Here is a 15,211-nt window from a genome sequence, read left to right on the forward strand (position 1 = left end):
TATGTAGGGTTTTTTTTAACAATGAAATTAGTTTTTTATTTCAGTTTCAGCAGGAAAGGCCATCCGTCCATCAGGGGGACGTTCTGTCACCGATGTCATTCGCCTCATTCAGCCATCTTTAACTTTGTTACATCATCACCAGCTCAAACAGGATGCAGGAAATTACCCCGAAAGACCAAAAAGGCCATCCTGTACTTCCTGTGCTTTGTAAAAAGGTCACTAATAATATAACACACATTGTTTGATTCTCTTAGCAACGTACAAAAGCAACAGCAGATTACATCAGCAGATTTCACGTAAATACAGTTTCCAGAGTGTAATTTCTGCACAGCACAGGTTTAGCTCATATCACACAGGAAGAAGGATGGTGGGAGGCAGAGGAAGCAGAGGACGAGCGGAGGGGCCACCTGCTGATCCAGCACAATGATATCACTTCCCCCGAGACCCGCAGCAGGCATTACATCATTTCCTTTCTGTTTCCCTGCTTCGTATCGACACCTGCTTCTGTTTCTCAAGGAAGGGAGATGAGATGAATCCGGAGAAAGAGTGGGAGGTGGAGAGAGCGAGTGCTGTGCTGCTGCAGCCTTTCTGCTGGCTTACACTGCGTATCACAGCCAGAGACACATGTTACGCAGTGGCCACTGTGTCTGCAGGTGTCGCGCTGGAGGACAAACCCTGTGTCACAGAAACAGAGACAAGCAAACGGACACGTGTGCGCATGTGTGTGGTGGAAATGATGGTGAGCGTCCGAACCTCAAGACCCAGCAGATCCCCAACAGGGCTCAGCTGCAGCCATGTAACATGATACTGCACACACACACACACACGCACGCACGCACGCATGCATGCGCATGCACACACACACACACGCACGCACGCACGCGCATGCACACACACACACGCACGCACGCAAGCGCATGCACACACACACACGCACGCACGCGCACACACACACACACACACACACAAACACACACACGCACATGCACACACGCGCGCATGCACACACACGCACGCACGCACACACGCACGCACGCACACACGCACGCATGCACACACACACACACACAAACACACACACGCACATGCACACACGCACGCACACACACGCACACACACACACACACACACACACACACACACATGCACGCACACAAAGAACAAATGAGATCTATTTTTGCTCCCATAGAAACAAACAGGAGGCAGCAGGAAGTTGATTCTACTGTACGACTGAGTAAGTGCACACTCGCTGCCCTGAGTAATTCGCCTGCACACAAGCAGGCTGAAAGCTGAGGTGAGAATACAGGCACAGTGACACTACAACAACATGACCAACACAGACAACCCGACCCTGCAAAGACACAAAGCTGTGTTCCTGTAGTTTATCGTTTTTGGCTTAAAGAACTCACAACAGGACGAAAACATGAAAAACCTTTTACTCTTGCATGCTTTCACCCACCGTATGTGGAGTTTGTACGTCAGACACCACGTGGTGAGACAACCGTTATAGTTCCACTTGTTATATTCAGGATGTTGTAGGTCTTCACCTGTGCTCTGATGAACCTGCATGCAGCTGAATATTATCCAGTTAAATGTTGTGCTGGGTGCTGTTCCCACATCTCTGCTACCTTTGAGTTTTCTAAATATTTGTGGTTTGAAAAACAAAAAAAGAGGAGAATTTAAAAACCCGCCTTTAGTTACAGCATTCACAAGATTTCCTAACAACTTGACTTCTGCCCTTGACTTTGAAAGATTTGTATTAGTTATGGAGTGACTTTAAAAATCCTGCGTGCATATGAGCTGAGCCTGTAGAAGATGACATGCAGAGCTTTTCTAACGTTTGATCATGTGATCGGTCACAGCTGCCTGATGTTTGTAAACAGTCATCACACGGGCACCGGTGTGGTCTCATCTGTTCTCACAGAGCGCACAGATGCATATACTCCCAGTGCACTGGGATTCATACTTTACATACGCTAGTTCACATCTATATTAAAAAGAATTGAAATAAACACTATTGATCTAACTTCACTCATGTATTTTGACACAAACCACTCCCTCACAACCACACACTGTGTGTGGGTCATACCACACTTTGATATGTCACCAGTGTGGTACACATGTGTGTGCAGCAGTGGGTTCATTTAGACTTGTGTGAAACTAAAGATATCAGAGCAGCAGCCTCATAATGAACACGCTGTGTGATCTCAGGGCTCCTAAACCGCGCACACACACACACACACACACACACACACACACACACACACACACACACACACACACACACACACACACACACACACACACCTCATGCTCTAGGAGGAGTTCACAGATTTATACCACCAGCTAGGGCTGTTCGATACAACGATATATATCAGATGACGATATAAAAACATCGTTTGATTTCACACTATCGTTTGTTTCGTGGTGTCGCAAAATAAACTGTTTACAGCAATATGTTTTTCATGTTCTGATGTCACTGTAGTTATTATTAATTTCTTAAAGTTCTCTCTTTCTCTTATATTTAATATAACCACACTACGGACGGACAAGCGCATGTTTTTATGCAACAATGGCGGTAAAACCATCGCATGTCCACTTCCAGAATAAAGCTCAAGATCCTGTTGAGACTTTTCAAAATAAACTGAATCACGTGAAAGAGCAGATTATTTATAGATGAGAAGTAAAAAAGAGCCGTCAGGTGCTAAAAAATAAAAATAAAGACTCCAACATTAGAACAGGCTTTTCCCCGCAGCACGCCGTGTAATAAATATAAAGAAACCGTTACAGCTTCTGTCTAAAAATGTATCGTTTCATGCATCAGTTAAAACACTCGACTCCAGCTACACGACGCCCAGCTGGAAACACTTCACGCAAGTCGAGCTGCCCGAGATTCACAGAACTTACAGAAAATGTTACATTTTTGTGATTTATATTGTTATCGGACGATAGATGTTTTATATCGGGATATGAGATTCTGGTCACAGCCCTGCCACCAGCACTCAGAACTGGCTGTGGGTGAAGGCTGGAGCCACTCACTACAGAGCTGTTCAGTTGTCCACAGAGCTCACAGTGGAGTCTACTCTCCTGGAGTACTCAAAGCAGGTGTGGGACTGCTGTTCCCTTTTTTATTTTGGAAATCACGACAGAACTTTGCACCATCAGTTGGACGCCACCCACTTACCCTTAACACAAATTTTAAGATCAACTATGAGACTGCAGTTCAAAGACTTTTGGACATGTGACAGAAACAGAGAGGAGTACTTTGGGCTGCTCCCTCACTCACGAGGGGCTGCACAGTTTTTTATCCTTCCTGATGAAACAGGGTCTGAACTGGAGCTAGTGTACATGTGTGGAGCAGCACTCTACAGAGGCAGCAGGCAGAGGGGAGTCTGTCTCTGCTGATGTGACGCTGATGGCTGCAGAGGACGGTTGGACCATGTGCCTGCAGCCTGTTGTAGCAGCTCTTCTATTTGTTTTTATTTTTTCTAGAAATCATTTTCTAAATCACTTTTCTTAACAGCTGTGTGAAGTGAACCATTCAAACCAGTCAGCACATGCATGTGTCCGTGATTCAAAGGGCTCACGTGCTTTCAGGCCAGTTACCTTTGGTCTGCTAACAGCTCAGTCCAGCTGGAGCGCAGCACAGTGATGATCCAGTCAGCCTGCAGACACAGACAGAAAAGGCATCAAGTACAAGAGCAGACTTCCCTCACATGGACAGAGACTCACATGTTGTTGAAAGCACGCTGGTCCTGTCACAGCTGGCTGTGGGTGTGTGGGACCTGCTTACAGCCTGAATGTGGTGCAGAGGAGAGCAGCGTCACTACAGAGAAGACCTTTGGCTTAGAGAGCCCGACCAGCTCCGCTACATGCGATAACACACACACACACACACAGTGGCTGTCTACACACCAGATATGTTGTCAGCAGGTGGCGCTAGTGTGTGCTGAGTGTAGCCTGTGTGTGACCTAAAAATAACTGACAGGCCCCAACATTTGAAGACCCTGCTGCAGGCTCCGTCCACGCTCCGGCCTCCATCTTCACCCTGTGAGCCTCTGTGCAAACCTGCTGAACCAGCCACAGCATCACTGGGCTCCTCCGACCCAGTGATGCTGTGATCGGGCCTCACACACAAACACAACGTGTGAAACCACGTGTGTGTTCTCAGATTCACACTGCTCACCTGTCACGTGGATATGTATATATGTGTGTGTGTGTGTGTGTGTGTGTGTGTGTGTGTGTGTGTGTGTGTGTGTGTGTGTGTGTGTGTGTGTGTCTCCACAAACTGAGTGGACAAATGTATAAAAACGTCAACACTTCACCGAACAAACCAACGCTGCGGTCGTACTTGTATAAGATCATTAGCAGCTCTCATGTGATCAGTAGCTGAAAGCTGAAGCAACAAGGAGGCTGTTGTTGGAGCGAACAAAGAGCAACACAGTGCTCACGGGCACATCAGCGGCATTCAACCCAGCAACTGTTCCCTGGGAAGCTTACATGTGGAGCGTGTCTTATTTTAGTGCTGTTGGCACAGTTACTAACAAAACAGCTCATGAACACTCCCACTCCCTTTCAACATGTAAATTAATCAGAATGTTTTTTTGTATGTAATTTGTATAGTATATTTTTTTTCTCTCATTTCTTTTCTAAATGTACTTGTATATTGTTCACATGTTGAAATAAATTACCAATCAATCAACATGAATAAACAGGAAGTTTAAAACCAGCCGTCTATAGTTTAGTGTTTGTCACATGTGGAACGTTCCAGCTTGTTCATTAACCTCATTAATCTCAGGCTCACACAATCATGTCAGCTGTTACATTTGGTTATGCTGAGCTAAACCTGCTGCTCACCCCAGATGGGTTGCTGGTGACCAGGTAAATGTAAAGAGGTTAATCCCCTCCCACTGCCGTAGGGTAAGTTAACTCTGATGTCCACGTCCTCATCGATGATGACATGTAATGCTAACTGTACGCTATGAATGAGGAGGAGCCCTTTACTAACGCTCAACAATGTTTCCCCATCAGCAGTGTTACATGACTCCACCAGTCACATCGACCTAGAGACCAGTTAGCCAGCAAATAGTTACCACTGGTCACTAGTAAACATGTGTGTTGCCTGACCAGTTGTCAAGTATTGACTGTGGCAAGCTGCTCGCAGTTTCTACACTCAACAAAAATATAAACGCAACACCTTTGTTACTGCTCCCATTCCCCATGGGATGGACGTAGAGACCTAAAATTCATTCCAGATACACAATATAACCATCCCTCCCAAACAGTGGTCACAAATCAGTCCAAATGTGTGGTAGTGGGCACATCTGCTATATTGAGATAATCCATCCCACCTCACAGGTGTGCCACATCAGGATGCTGATCTGACATCATGAGTAGTGCACAGGTGTACCTCAGACTGCCCACAACAAAAGGCCACCCTGGAATGTGCAGTTTTTTGCGCTATTGGGGGTCTGGGGACCCAGAACCGGTCAGTATCTGGTGTGACCACCATTTGCCTCATGCAGTGCAACACATCGTCGCATGGAGTCTATCAGATTGTCAATTGTGGCCTGTGGAATGTTGGTCCACTCCACTTCAATGGCTGTGCGAGGTTGTTGGATATTCGTGGGAACTGGTACACGCTGTCGTATACGCCGGTCAAGCACATCCCGAACATGCTCAATGGGTGACATGTCCGGTGAGTATGCTGGCCATGCAAGAACTGGGACATTCTCAGCTGCCATCTGCCCTGAACAATGTGAACCATGATTCATCCGTGAAGCGCACACCTCTCCAACGTGCCAGACGCCATCGAATGTGAGCATTTGCCCACACAAGTCTGTTACGGCGACGAGCTGGAGTCAGGTCAAGACCCCGATGAGGACGACGGGCATGCAGTTGAGCGTCCCTGAGACGGTTTCTGACAGTTTGTGCAGAAATTGTTTGGTTGTGCAAACCAATTGTTCCAGCAGCTGTCTGGGTGGCTGGTCTCAGACGATCTTGGAGGTGAACCTGCTGGATGTGGGGGTCCTGGGCTGGTGTGGTTACACGAGGTCTGCGGTTGTGAGGCCGGTTGGATGTGCTGCCATATTCTCTGAAACGCCTGTGGAGACGGCTTATGGTTGAGAAATGAACATTCAATGCACGGGCGACAGATCTGGTTGACATTCCTGCTGTCAGCATGCCAGTTGCACGCTCCCTCATTGCTTGTGGCATCTGTGGCATTTTGCTGTGAGACAAAACTGCACATTCCAGGGTGGCCTTTTGTTGTGGGCAGTCTGAGGTACACCTGTGCACTACTCATGATGTCAGATCAGCATCCTGATGTGGCACACCTGTGAGGTGGGATGGATTATCTCAATATGGCAGATGTGCCCACTACCACACATTTGGACTGATTTGTGACCACTGTTTGGGAGGGATGGTTATATTGTGTATCTGGAATGAATTTTAGGTCTCTACGTCCATCCCATGGGGAATGGGAGCAGTAACAAAGGTGTTGCGTTTATATTTTTGTTGAGTGTAGGTGAAACTGACTGAAAAGAGGTCTGGTGGTGGCTGTAGCTCAGGTGGCAGAGCAGGTCAGCCACTAATCAGAAGGTCGGTGGTTCGATCCCAGGCTGCCTCCTGGCTGCATGCAAGGGCAAGATACTAACCCCGTGTTTACCTACTGGTGGTGGTCAGAGGGCCCGGTGGCGCCAGTGTCCGGCAGTCTCGTCTCTGTCAGTGCGCCCCAGGGCAGCTGTGGCTACAACGTAGCTGCCATCACCAGTGTGTGAATGTGTGTGTGAATGGGTGGATGACTGGATATGTAAAGTGCTTTGGGGTCCTTAGGGACTGAGTAAAGCGCTATACAAATGCAGGCCATTTATCAAAATACACCTCACAGCTGCTCCGGTCACCAGCAGATTCTGGTCGTCTACTTTACTTATCGAGCGCTCGCAGACGAGTCGGCAACTTCCATCTCATCTACAGGTCAGTAACCTCCCAGCAATGAAACAATCAGAGGGTTGTTTTTGGAGCACAACAGTCACAGCGAGTCGCTCGGAAGTCGAGACAACTTTTATCCTAGATTTAAACACTTCTCTCCGGATGAGAAGGATGTTTTGATGAAAAGCATGTCTATAATATCCTACAGCAAGCACCGAGTGTTGGGCAGTGCTCTCTGCCACCATCCTCAAAACACCAGCTGAGGTCATATCGTTTGGAAAAAGGTGTTCAAACTTCAGCGTGTAGTCAAGCTGTTCTGAACACAAAGACACTTTTAGTCTGTGTGCTGAGAAGAATGGGAGCATGTGAGAGACTGACAGAGGGGAGTAACTCGGTCAGTCTCACAACATGGGGATATAACAAAGGCTGAGGCCAAAGCATCCCCCTGTACTGTTAATCTGCCAGCATAAGAGTCACTCAACAGTGAGTGAACCAGCATTCAGTCATTCAGCCATCTAACAGGAAGTGTTACCCAGTTTTTTAAAGCTATATGACATTGTAGATAATCCACTGTGTAAACCCATGGGAGTGATGCACAGTACACTGGTGTGGGACTGTTTAAAGGGTTCAACAAATCAAACAGTTCAGTCTGGATGACCTTTGGCTTTCGTGTGCTCTTCCTTAAAGTGGTAACCTCAGCTGCACACCCATGTTTGTGCCGTATCACTTGGCATTCATATCTTTCAGGAATTAAAAACTGATGTGTCGTTTAAAACAGTTCCCCATCCTGCTGTGTTGCAATTGGAAAGCATTAGAAAGCATTAGCCAATAAAAGTGTTTCCAAACAGCTCATTTAAAGTCTGGAACATGGACGTCTCTAAAGACTCCTTCTTTGTGATGCTCTGCCGTTGCTCCAGCTGACTTCAATAGTTTGTGGGTTTTTCCACTCATCATTCTGTTTACTCATTTATTTATTCTTTGGCTTGAATAGTTTTCATACATGTCATATTTCCATTGCATCGCCAAACATCAGTCCATTCCCACCAACAGCCGTGCATCGTCTCCACCATGTTTGGCAGATGAACAGATCCTGAGACCTTTTTTGGTGTTTTTCCAAATTCATCCACAGATTCTCTTCCACAGATGTAAAGTATATGTTGGCGTTCCTGCCCTCACTGTGATTCGTCTGTTACGTCCCGTTTCTCATGACGACCTCCCTGACGTACGTGGACCTCACGCTGACACTTAAAGACGGAACCACCTGAAAATCAGTCGTATAAATATCTTGTTCTACTCCCACCAGCACAAAGCAGAACATGTACCTGACAGTTTTCTGTTGGGGACTTCAAAACACTGACAGGTGCAGAGGCAAAGGTTAAACAACACCGTGTTACCAACCTATGGCCGTGAAGGGATCGCTAATATGCTTGTAATATTAAAGCTCTGCCTCTCCTGATTGGTTACTCCCGGCTGCCAAACGGGCCCCATTAAACAGTCTTATGAAACATGGGCAGAGGCTTTATGCTCTCTGGAAACAATGGCGTTACTACTTCAGTCATAATAGGACTTTATTATAAACCTTATTACTTTAAGAGGACTTAATAGTTTGATGTTATGAATGCAGAGCAGAGAGGAACTGAAACACTCCTAATGCAGGACTTCTTCCTCCAGTCTTCCTCAAACATCCTCAGGACTGAGGCTCCGCCCACTGGATTCTGATGATGCAGCATGTTTGTACGTGACCCATTAGTGAGTCACGTTCAAAACAACAACGCTGTTATTAGAGATGTGCTGCAGGTTCAGGAGTGTTGTAGTAGCTGGGGTGACCGTCTCATGGTTAGGATACATCAGTAAAGCTGATCGGACTTTGTTGAAGGATGTCAAACACACACTGAGCTACAAATACAAGCATAACACACAGAATCACAGCAGACAGACTTGAAATGCCAGAGGTCGGCTCAGACCCAGCAGCTGCCAGGCTGCTAATGCTCTCAGAGACTGTTTGAATACTAAACTGATTACATTAATCTTGGAGCGTACGTTGACACTGTGCTGAATGTAGAAATCTCTCTGCTGTTCACGTTTAAATGTGTGTGAAGGAGAAAAACGTTTAAAGTCATTTATAAGGAAAGCTGCCACTGTCAGGGCGACAGCCACTAGCTGAAGGATTTCTTTGTACATGTGTACAACATGTGTAAGCAGCTCCCTGACGTCCTGCGTCTGCCTCCTCTCACTGTTACTGCTTTTTGATATTGATGTTTGACAATCACGTCATAATTCAAAAACATCATCAAGCCAGCTGTTCGTCCAAGCAGTCGGAGCAGTTCTGAGACATTGTGACAAAGGGACAGACGCACAACACAAAAATGTGAAACCAGAGGAAAAAGCGAGCTGGCTCTTCTAGCAGCTACACAAATGTTCACTCCACATCTAATCAGTTCATGCAGTGAAATGCATGACTTTGACAAGTATTCCAAGAAAATAAGAGCAAAGCTAATAAACACATTGTGCAGGTCGACAGCTCATTTCCAGACCATCGTGTGCCGTTCCTCAGAAAATCCCTGACACACAGACTCTAACGCTATTTGGAAAGAGTGCAAGTTTGAACTAGTCCAGCTGTGGAGGTTAGACTTCATTAGGCCTTTATGAATCACAGGGACCTGCAAGGACCTAAGATGTGTCATTAGACAGCGGCTCTATGTCAATGCTGGCATGCCCTCCACAAAGACACCGCACTACACACTTCAAAGAAGCCAAACACAATGACAGCTGACGTGTGGCGCGTGCAGCTGTTGGTGTCCAACCAAGAATAATCCCTGCTTTGGGTTTAGGGACTCGGGGGTGTCAGCGAGCATCCTCGTAGCTATAAAAACACCAGTGTGCGTGTGACGTGTTTGAAAGTGAGAGGCTGGGCTGGTAGAAACCCCCAACGCACCTATTTAGAGCAGCGCAGACGAGCACACATGCCCCATCGGCTGCGTGCCATTTTTTTCCTTAAATCGTTATTCAGATGGGTACGCGCTGCCAGAGGGCACATCCAATCAGACAGAAGGAAACTGGAAACATTCAAAGTTTTTTTAAACATCACATAAACATGGATGAAAAATCATTTTGCCGCTGGATTAAAATGACACACATGGATTTACTTTTCTGATTTTCTAACTGCTGTTGCAAAATATCAAGATTCCTGGAAGTAAGCCGACACCTGCACTGCAGGAAACCCTGTTCTTGTGTCAGGGTATTATTTCCTCTACATCCAATATGGCTGCTGACACAGCAAACAGTATTTCCTCAGTGCCACAGTGTCATTTCTCCACTGGTGACCATCGGCACAAGCGCAGCACCTGTTGCTGTTTTAGCTAGCTGTCATATCAAGTCTGAAATATTCCAGCGGGCACTTTCTTAACTAGAATCTGTGTCGGCACAGTTTGAATGAGGACAGAAAAGTTTGTCCCAAGTCACAGTTTTCACTCACGCATGCGGTAACCCCCCTGCATGGAGGACAGAGCCACCTCAGTGTACATCCAGGCACTGCAATCTGAAGGCCGGCTGCTGACTGTGACAGCCTGCTGATGCCGAGCTGAACGGTTTTAGATTTACCAACGTAGCACTGTTCAAGAAGTCCTACAGTGATGCTGCAGTGGTCACACTGCAGCTGTCAGGGAGATTCACAGCACTCGCTATGCTGCAAACACAGAGTCAACACCTCAGGCACTTAATGCAATGTCACTGAGCTGCTGGGTTAAACTGCTGCTGGGAGGAAGAAGCGCAAAGAAGGAGGTCAGCAAGCCTTCCTGGGCAGACTACTCCACAACAGGAAGAAAGGATTTGGACTGCTCATGTTTGACCTCAGAATTAGATTGATTTTATTTTTTTGCAGTCAGAGATCGACTGAAAGCAGCTGCAGCGACTAACTAGTTGCCAAGACACCGAGGCTACGTCCACACTGTTTTCTCTCCGTTTTGGCCTCCCATCCACACTGAGACGCCGTTTTCCTCAAGGAAAAACGCAGTGTTTTGAAAACGCACACATTTCAGAACGGAGCTGCTGTCGCAGTGTGGAGACTCGAAAACGCAGACTTTCTAAAACGATGACGCATTTTAGTCATGTGATGCAGTCATGTGACCAATTAAACAAAGATAGCGAAGGGCGTTATACAGCGGTTGTTTTGATTGCTCTCAATTTTGACCCTAAAAAGGATTAATATCACTTTGTAAATGACCAGATAGCTTTTCTTCAAATTCTTTAATTCTCACTCACTTTTGCGCAGGACTGGAACGTAAACGTTTCCGGCCGTTGCAATGTGGACGCACAACGACTGAAAACGCTAGTGTGGACGCGGAGCGTTCTCAGACAAAAACGCTGTTTTCAAATCTATCCGGGCTAGTGTGGACGTAGCTAGAGCAGGGCAATATGACCAAAAATATTCATCACAATATACGTTTGAAAATTTGCGATAACGATATAACTGACGATATAATTGACACGAGACAAAATACTTTACAACTCCACAACTTTATTAGTGCAAAAAAACAAACAAACATCAATGTATTTTCACTTAAACAAGCAGCTGTTTTTATCTGCATTAAAGTTATAAAAACGTAACAGTGCAAACTCCTCGCTGACAGTTTAACCAAAAGGCGTTTCCAGTGGAAACTGGCCGACACATCCTCAGCATAACCATGTATAACATCCACAAAACTTACAAAGAGGTTATACACACACAATACGGTAATATCATGTTGAAGCACAGCACGTATCACTCCGCGAGGCTCCGCCTACGATAGCCGTAATGCTCCAACAATCCATCAAGCGGTGCGGCTTCGTAGCTCAGCAAAGTCGTACTGAAACATCTGACAGATTTTCGAGCGCCGTGCACATAAAATCGTTTTGAGGTCAGTAAACACAACCAGAGTTCATACATAAGGCACACGGGATTATAAGGGGCTCTGTCGACTTTCAGAAAAATCAAAGGATTGATTTTAAGTGTGCCGTATTTTCCAAACAACACGGTAATAACGACGACAAAGCTAATAATGTCAGTCAGCCAGGACAGCGGTCCCTCATTTATCGCTAGAGTTACCGTCTAAAAATAATCCAGATTGATGAAATCCACATCTTTTTTCAATTATTATATAGATGTTTACAGGCTGTAAAACTCCTCACTACACACTTTATGCACTTTTCTCAGACAGGCATGAACATTTTCACACGTTTCTCTCTTGTTTAAACTCTCAAAGTTCAAACCTTTGTAGAAAAATAAGCCCAGTGTTATAGAATGAAACCAAAGGCACCCGCAGGTGACGACGTTTCGTCGACATTGTTGTGTTTGTTGGGGAGAAAACTTCAGAGTCACGCTGCTGCTGATCAAAGATTGATGTAAATTTGACACGCTGAACACATCCTGTACTGTACAGGAGACACAGCATGGAGGAGAGTGATTGACGAGGGTCTACAGCCAATCAGGACGCAAAACACAATGCACTGTTTAAAAAAAAAACAAAAAATGCTCAAAGCGGCCGCATGCGCAAAAGAAGACGTCACACACAACGCGCTCTGTTTAGACCCAGACCAACAGCATTGTTTGACTGATGGCCTTAATATAAAGACTTCGGACTTTACGTTTCCCAATTTTGCTTTAAGTTATAAAGTTATTGTGTTATTTACATTTGGCCTAATAATGATGCTTATTGCTGTTTTAGAGGAGCGCTGCTTCTAGTTCTGTCAGAATCTGCAGATTATACAGAACAAATAAAATGTTCATGTTTCTCCAGCGTTGTCTTCCCAGCAGTTTCACTGACATCTACACGGGATGGTCGGGAAGCGTTCGCGATGTCTTCTCAAACAGCAGTCGCTTTCTAAAACATCAGATATGTATCGGATTCAGCACCACATACAAAGGTGACCCAGATCGGATTAAAATGATCGGATTTGTGCCGTTCACACTGTCACACCATGATCGGATATGTTTCGCACAGGGTCAAAGAAGTTGGATTTGATGCGCTTTCGCCTGCAGTGTGAACGATATTTTCACACTAGAGCGCGTCTGCTGTCACATTTTATTTGTAGTGTGAACGAGCAGACAAAACAAATTTGTCGGATTTGATCAAAAAGTCTGAATTGAGCATCAAGACCTGCAGAGTGACGTAGCCTAACATCCATCAGTTAAATAAACAGCGTCTGAACCATGAATATGAAACTTTAACAAACAACCTGTCAGCTGCTTTTTTGGAAAACAGAAATGTTACTTCACAGAAGGAGGACGGCCTTCACACGCACACAGACACACACACACCCACACGCATGGACACCCACGCACACACACAAACACACAAACTCGTGTAAAACCTTCATTAACAACATCACAGAATAATGCTGGACTAAAGCACAGTGTAAAGTATCACACGGTCAGAGTGACGGTTCCACAGGTGAGGACACCCTGAGTGTCCACAGCTGTGCTGACAGCCAGGACTCCAAAAACAGATCATTTTAGCTCCTATTGCGTTACAGTGTTTAAAAACGTTGCTTCTACATGTACACTGTGACACCCAAGCTAAACGTACAATAAAACTTTCCACTTCGGTCCTCAGCTGAAATGATTCCTGCCAGAAACAACAACTAGGAACCAAGGACAACCTCCTCAACATGTGAGAAAAACAGGCAAAGGGTGAAGACGCCATGACCACAGCAGAGTGGGTTTTTCCCCCCCCGATTACTTTCTGTCTCTTTTTGAGACTGTACAAAGAACACACACACACACACACACACACACACACACACACACACACACACACACACACACACACACACACACACACAAGTACAAGACGGGGAAAGGCAAGCAATACTGACCAAGTGAAAAACGTGCTCAGGCACATACAAACACAGAAGTGAGGCTTCTACAGATTCCTGCAGCTAATCGTATAATTAACAAAGCAGACACCGAATCTGACTCAGCTGAATCTACCAGAGCGGTTCAGTTCCAACAAGTTCACCGACAGGCCCCAGGCCCCGCTTCACCGCACTATCCCAGTGACCCAGGACCATGCAAAAGTCTTGAGCCCCCATTTCTTTCTGTTTTGTTAGGAAAATGTGAGACTCATTGAAATGTAGAAATGTGATATTATAGAAGATAATCGGGCAAACGCAGAGATCATGAACACTTAAAGTGCTTCAGTTTAAAGCAGTGTATAGACTTTTCAGACATATTCATTAGAGGTGGGAATCACCATACATCCCACGATACGATATTATCACAATACTTAACGCACGATACGATATTATTGCAATTTTTAAAAATATTCTGCGATATTCAGATTCTGTACATAAAGGTAAACTTTATCAATATTCATTTTATCTAATATCAAAGTCTCGCACTCAGTCTTTCTCTCATTTCAGTCAGTTTTATTGTTGACAAACTGAACTGTTTGTATTACAGTCTAGTCCAACTTAACTGAATGCAACCATCTGGTACAATTACAGCTATTCTGAACTATGCAATATGATAACTATGCAGCCCCTTCAGCAACTGAAGAATTTGAAAGTAAATTAAAACAAAATATAATTTTACATTAAATAAAAAAGTTTTAAACTTAATTAAAATAAAACATGTCTTAAATTAAAATAAGTAAACTGTCATGTTTATTGCTGCCAAAAACAGTTAAACACATTTGGACAGTGAAGGAATGTCAGGATTCTTGCTCAGAAAAAGGATCAACATGCTCTGAAGTCAGAGCACAAAAACCTTTTTGTAACAAAATATCGATTTGTGCTGTCCCTGTATCGATACATTATTAGCAAACAAAATATCACGATGCGACACAGTATCGATTTCTTCCCCCACCCCTAATATTCATACAGGATTAGGATGATCCTGCCCACTTCACTCACACCCACGGTAACCAGTCTAACCTGACTGATTTACAGATGTCTTTAAAGTACGGGAGGAAGCCAGAGCAGAGGTTTCCTTCATTTCTGCTTTTGTCTGCAAAAGAACTTGTAACAGGTCATCTGGACACTTTAAACAGACCAGTGAGGGATAATAGCTGCACTGTCACTGGGGCATGATGACACCTAAATAAATGCATTAGGCCAGATGGCGGTCTTGCCTGTTTCCTCCAAACTTGTTGTTCACTAAATATGTGATCCAAATAATATGGAAACATTGATAACTGGGATTTTTTAACAAGTATAGAAATTATTTTTCCTATGACGCTTTTTTTCTTATTTTCGCTGTAAAAGTCCCGACTTGCTTGCTGTTTAGTCCGACTCCAGCCGAGAT

At 45.0% G+C, this 15,211-nt stretch overlaps 1 protein-coding gene across 2 annotated transcripts in view; it reads right to left on the reverse strand.

Annotated features, from left to right (window-relative positions):
• raph1a (Ras association (RalGDS/AF-6) and pleckstrin homology domains 1a) overlaps nt 1–15,211 on the reverse strand; it is a 75,910-nt gene that overhangs the window by 36,745 nt on the left and 23,954 nt on the right. The window contains exon 2 of one of the 2 annotated variants that reach the window (XM_085373973.1): nt 3,607–3,665. The gene's annotated coding sequence lies outside the window, so the exon portion shown is untranslated. Of the gene's footprint in view, nt 1–3,606; nt 3,794–15,211 lie in introns of those variants that run through there. The other variant, XM_085373974.1, reaches the window with a different exon arrangement.

The sequence above is a fragment of the Diplotaxodon limnothrissa genome, linkage group LG16, assembly GCF_057381915.1.
Source record: "Diplotaxodon limnothrissa isolate DT_005_m linkage group LG16, D_limnothrissa_male_GT1.1, whole genome shotgun sequence".
Taxonomy (NCBI): Eukaryota; Metazoa; Chordata; class Actinopteri; order Cichliformes; family Cichlidae; genus Diplotaxodon; species Diplotaxodon limnothrissa.